This window comes from Notolepis coatsorum (assembly GCF_963971535.1).
Source record: "Notolepis coatsorum genome assembly, chromosome: 17".
NCBI lineage: Eukaryota > Metazoa > Chordata > Actinopteri > Aulopiformes > Paralepididae > Notolepis > Notolepis coatsorum.
This window is the reverse complement of record NC_140181.1, coordinates 71,927,450-71,933,111: the sequence shown is the minus strand read 5'-3', so window position 1 is coordinate 71,933,111 and position 5,662 is coordinate 71,927,450. Positions and strand designations below refer to the sequence as shown.

Genomic DNA, 5,662 nt, shown 5'->3' with positions numbered 1-5,662 from the left:
ATCCATTTCCAGGTTGTATAATAGTATATACGTCCAAATAACGTTGTTTATTGAGTTAGGGCAAGCGATCTATTATCCAGTGTTTCAAGATGGAGTCGCGGGAGCTATAGCGAGTGGCCGGACCACATATGGATGAGTACTACCGGTTCAAAGGTTAATATCCGGTTGGCGATCTGCCGATCGGCCACCAGATGGCGCTCTTGAACCGCTAGAGAGTTGAGAGGAGATCAGCAGTGTGTCTCAGGGCTCCGGAAAGGAAATATGATTTCGATGACAGATTTTTGAAATATTGACATCAAAGATGAGTTACGGCGTCTTCGGCAGAATGAGCATGGCTCGGAATGACGTGAAAACTCGTCCGCGGCGATCATAGTGTTAAGTACCTTTTACCTATAATATTATTATTTTGGTTTAATTCATGTGGTTGTTTTCAAGCATGAAGTATGTTTTTCCTATGATTCTCAATAGAGAATATTTAAATAAGTAAAGGGGCTCAATTAGCCCTAGAAACTACGAGCATGTTACATATCAAGTTTCTGGTAATGTAATGTATTTTTGTTTTTGTTTTATATATGTTTTATATATGTATAATCTGTGTATTTACGAATAGACTCTATTTTTGATAGGTCTTTCCTTTGGTCATTGAGGACCGATAGACTGCCATTTCCTGCCAAGTCATTAACCACCAGGTGTATATAACCACCATCTTGACTGTAATTTCATTGCTAGCCATAACACGAAGGAATAAGAATTCCGAAACATGTTTGTTTCCACTTCAGGCTGCTATTAAATACTTGAACCTGAGAGTGCTGGTCCAGCTTCCCTGCTTCTTTTTATATATCACTTTACGGGATTTCAGCACCCAGTGTCGGATTTTGAGAGCGCGGTCTAATTTGACATCCCATTCATAATGTTGCATTTTCAAAAATGGGGATATAGACCAGACAATTGAGAAAATAGAGATTATGACAGCCTCTCTCATGTCAAGGACCACCACATTGATGCACATTAGGCCACAGACCCCCAGTGGATTAGATTTTGTAGGTAAACAAGTCACTTGGGTTCTGAGCCAAGGCAGATCCCTTTGACAAGCCCAGGGCCCCGTTCCACGTGGCTAACTGAGTTAGCCGGATAATCTTCAGGATAACTTGACATAAGTCAGGCTTTTCGGTTCCACAAAGCAGGTTTGGCTAAATCACTATGGCAACAGATCGAAAAATTTGAACCTGCTCCAGCGCAGGTTTAGTTAAATTAGCTGGATAAGCTGGCCACTCCCTCGGAACAAAAGGGCAGCTCCCTTCCTCAGAGATTGATTGATTGAACACTTTATTAACAGATTGCAGAATGGGGTACAATACAGTATGGCTCAATACACACAATTGTTAAGGGGATGCAGACCCAGAGAAAGACTTTCGTCTTGTTTACATCAGGGTCCCCCATTTTCAATTCATAATGACATTTATGACGTACAGATATACAGTAGTTACATTTGTGACATACAAGATATGCAAATATACAGTACTGTTAAACAGAGATACTAACAGAAAATATATACATACGAGGGGGAGGAAACTGTACATTGGGAGGGGGTGGGTTTGGACATTTACAGGGGCCAGTTTCGAATTGCAGCCTCCTGTAGGTGCTCTTTGATCCCATTATACCATTCTGAATAATGTTTTCGCAAGATGATTTCCAGAATGTATTGATTTCATAGAATGTGTGAAATAGGCCTATAATTAAAATACATTAAACTGGTAAAATAAATGCTTTTGAAATGTAAAATAATAGACCTAAAATGCTGATAAATCATATTCAGCCTATGGATTTCCTACATACTGCACGACACCTGTTTGAGCTGGGGGATGAGGCACGCTTGTTTCTGATGGAGAATGCGTCCCAGCTCGCTGCCCACCTCCGATGCCGACTGGATATCAATTGAGGGGGAATACGCACAGCTATCCGCCATTTGGATCTACCTACCTATTCGAAAACATTCTCTGCACTGACTTATATAAAAAATAAGTACAGATCACGTCTGAATGTGGAGGATCAAATCAAATCAAATTTATTTGTAAGGCCAGACAACACATGTTAATGTCCCCATGGGCCGGATACGTCTTCTTTAAACAAGTCAAGAAGAAACATCACAATAAGTCAAGAACAAAACAAAAATACCATAAAGTATGCCCCGGGGGGCAGGAGAAGCCACTCAGAAGGTTCAGCACTGCAGGCGGTATGAAGCTGCTCCATGGGACTAGTTGAGGTTAAAAAGGTTCTCCCATGTCTGCAAAAAAGCAGACATGGGAGCAAATAGACACCCTAACTAAACTAGACAGATTAATCTAAGGGTCAGTCCCCGACCAGGTGACATCAAGGTAGGTTGAAGGTAGGGCTGGGCGATTAATCGATTAATTTGAATAAATGATTTACGAAGATTTTGAACATTTTAAATCGATTAAAAAAATTAAAAACTTTTTTTTTCTTCTTTTTTAGTCACCTTTTATTTTACAAAAAGTGATGTTTTGTGAAAGTTAGATTTGCACTTTATTAATCCCAATAGGGAAATTCATTCTTGTTTGATGATCAAGAGGCACCTTTTATTAGTTTTAAGTGAAGATTGGTGAACGTTAGGTTTGCACTTCAATCCCAATAGGGAAATTCATCTTGGTTTGATAATTTTTTTGTGTCAAATAAAAACAAAGGTTATTTGAATGATTTCCTTGGCGTTTAGTTTTCAAGAGAGAAAAAAATCAATTCAAATCGGATTTTTTTTTTTTTTTTTTAATCAGAGATTTAATTTTTAGGCCATATCGCCCAGCCCTAGTTGAAGGAGAGAGAGAAAATATGGGTCTTTAAAAGCTTCGACAGAGCAGGCGCCCCTGACGACGGCAGGTAATTTGTTCCACAGGGAGCGCGGTAGACGCTCTGTGGCCGGCGGATTTCTTTTTAACACTAGGAATCTATAGAAGCCCCGCATTTTGTGAGCGCAGAGCACGAGGATAATCTCCGAGTCGCTGTCTCCAAAATTAAACCCAGACTGGACTTGGGCTTCAAGCATAGTGCCCATCCATCTCATTAGGCGAGTTGAACATTAGCCTTCTAAATGAAACACGCTATATGTATTTATTTTATGGTTGTTTGATGAGTGTTAAAAGCCTCCAATGCATATGTGTGCGTGTGAATGTTTCGACCACCTCCTATAATAGTGGGGGGGGGGGGGGGGGGGGGGTTTCGTGGCCTGAAAACTTTGGGAACCATGTATTCATATATCCTCATAAGTATCAAATATCTTAATTCGTATAAATTTGATACTCTTTATCTACTTATTCTGAAAGAGTTTAAAGTAATTATTTTCACTAGCAAGATCTCATTCATTACATTAAGCCTAATGCCAGCAGGCACATTTAAATAAATATAATCCGATTGATGGGTAATGAGACTTTAGCCTATGCATTTAACTTGTCTGCGATATTTTCCAGTCATCATGGTTTTCGGGGATCGACACCTCCCCATTTTCAGATAAGACTGGCACACGCAATTATCCCGAGAAGTCTGGTTCGAATTAACGAGATTTGTTTGAGACCGAATCAAGCTTCGAGAAACCGAGATAGCCCGATATCAATAAGTTAATTTAAGCTGGCTAATAGGACATTTGATCAGCTTAGTTGGAACGGGGCCCAGTAGGCATTCATCTGAAGAATAGTTGTCATCTTGCTACAGGGGTTCAGTACACCAAATAGCTCCTTTTTTGAGCAGCAATGAATTAAATACTAAAAAAGGGCCTTTAAAATCTTTTATCATTTAATGTAGGTATCCCATCACTGTTATGATTAGTCATTAAATAACACATCCGGTCAACAATGAAGCAGCCAGGTTTAGTATTAAGACCAAAATTGAAGACAAATATATTTTCTTAATCCAAAAACTTTAATCACAAAGTATAAACAATAAAAAATGAAATGAAAAGTGAGAGTTAAGAACAGAGTCCAAAAAGTCCCAGAACAAAGTCTTTCATCCAGGTGGTATAATCAGCTCTCTGCCGCCATTCGCGACTCTGCTTCCACTTTATTGCCTCTCGATCGTACAGGCAGCACTGGACTCTAGACTTGGCACCAGGAACTCCAAGACTCTAGCTGTGGTCAGAACGTGTAGTCAGCCATGGTGGAGGAGGTAGAGGAGAGTTTACTTTGACCTCTGCCTCATCTTTCTCCTTTTGCGCTTCAGCCTGCAAATAAGAAAAACACAAGGCTCTGTTAAAACAAAATACCATGGACAAGTACTACTAGTCTACAAGATACACTACACCACTAAGGTACCCAGTCATGTACATGTCAAAATACTTCCCAAAGGTCAGTGAATAGCACGACACCAGAGGAGCTCCACAAATCATGTTGAACCCAGATTCGGCTCAAACAAGGGACTAAACACGTTTTGCAGACTCAGTTATGCCATCAATGTGGAACACCCTACCCACAGCTGTAAAGGAATGTGAATCACTCACTACCCACCTTCAAAAAAAGCTCTTAAAAAGCACCTACGGGAGGCTGCAATTCAAAACTGGCCACTGTAAATGTCCAAACCCAACCCACTCCAATGTACAGTTTCCCCCTGCCCCCCCTGATGTAAACAAGACGAAGTCCCTCTGTTCTGCACGACTGCACCCCTTAACAAGTGTGTATTGAGCCGTACTGCATTGTACCCATTCTGCAATCTGTTAAGTTTTCAATCAAAACTGAATGTGTTGTGATGTACTGAATAATATACAATTTGTTTAATTGCCTTACAGTTCATTACACATAACTGTCAATAGGGGTGTGATCTTACCTGCGCATGCGCTTCTTTTTCCACTGTAATTGAAGAGAAGACAACGTTAGCTAAAAATTCTACACTGACGGCAGCGTCAGCATTTCACAGACCCAACTGATAAACAAACGCAAACGTAGAGAAACAAGAAATAATGTACGTTATAGACATTTGTACTAACGCTAGCATATGTTAGCTAGTAAGAATAGTACACCGCACGTCTATAACTCCCAAACAAACACCGCTGATACGTAAAGATATAGGCAAATAACACATACCTTAGCTCTCATGTCGGGGAGAGGTAACAACGGATGGCACCAACTCCAGGAAGATCGTCACAATACACGCGACTTGGTATTTATAAGACTCCCGCGTGCCTACGTCATTCAAATTGGCCGTGATGAACTATGGGAAATGACGTTTCCCTTATGTGTTTTAAGAAAATTAAAGGCGTTTCTTTGAAAATTGTACATTGGAATACTGACATACATTTGACATGGAAACTGTACATTGGAGGAGGTTGGGTAGGTGGGGTGGGGTTGGGTGGGGCTGTACATTGGAATACTGACAAAGCCATGCTTGGTCTTTATTGTACAACTGGGTTAGGACATTTGTAGGGGCCAGTTTTGAATTGCAGTCTCCCGTAGGTGTTCTTTGAGAGTGTTTTTGAAGGTGGGTAGTGATTTACATTCCTTTACAGCTTTGGGTAGGGCGTTCCACATTGTTGTGGCATAATTGCGAAACGTGTTTAGTCCCTTGTTTGAGCCGAATCTGGGTTTTACATGATTTGTGGAGCTCCCGCTGGTGTTGTGATCGTGGTATTCACTGACCTTTGGGAAGTATTTTGACATGTACATGG

The 5,662-nt window shown here is 40.6% G+C and overlaps 1 long non-coding RNA gene across 1 annotated transcript; it reads right to left on the bottom strand.

Moving 5' to 3' along the window:
* Positions 1-3,908: 3,908 nt before the first annotated feature.
* Positions 3,909-5,131, bottom strand: LOC311243543. The gene is made up of 3 exons (XR_014620661.1): positions 5,082-5,131; positions 4,825-4,847; positions 3,909-4,225 (listed from the first exon to the last, which is right to left on the bottom strand). It is a non-coding gene; the product is annotated as an uncharacterized lncRNA (long non-coding RNA).
* Between the last annotated feature and the right edge of the window lie 531 nt (positions 5,132-5,662).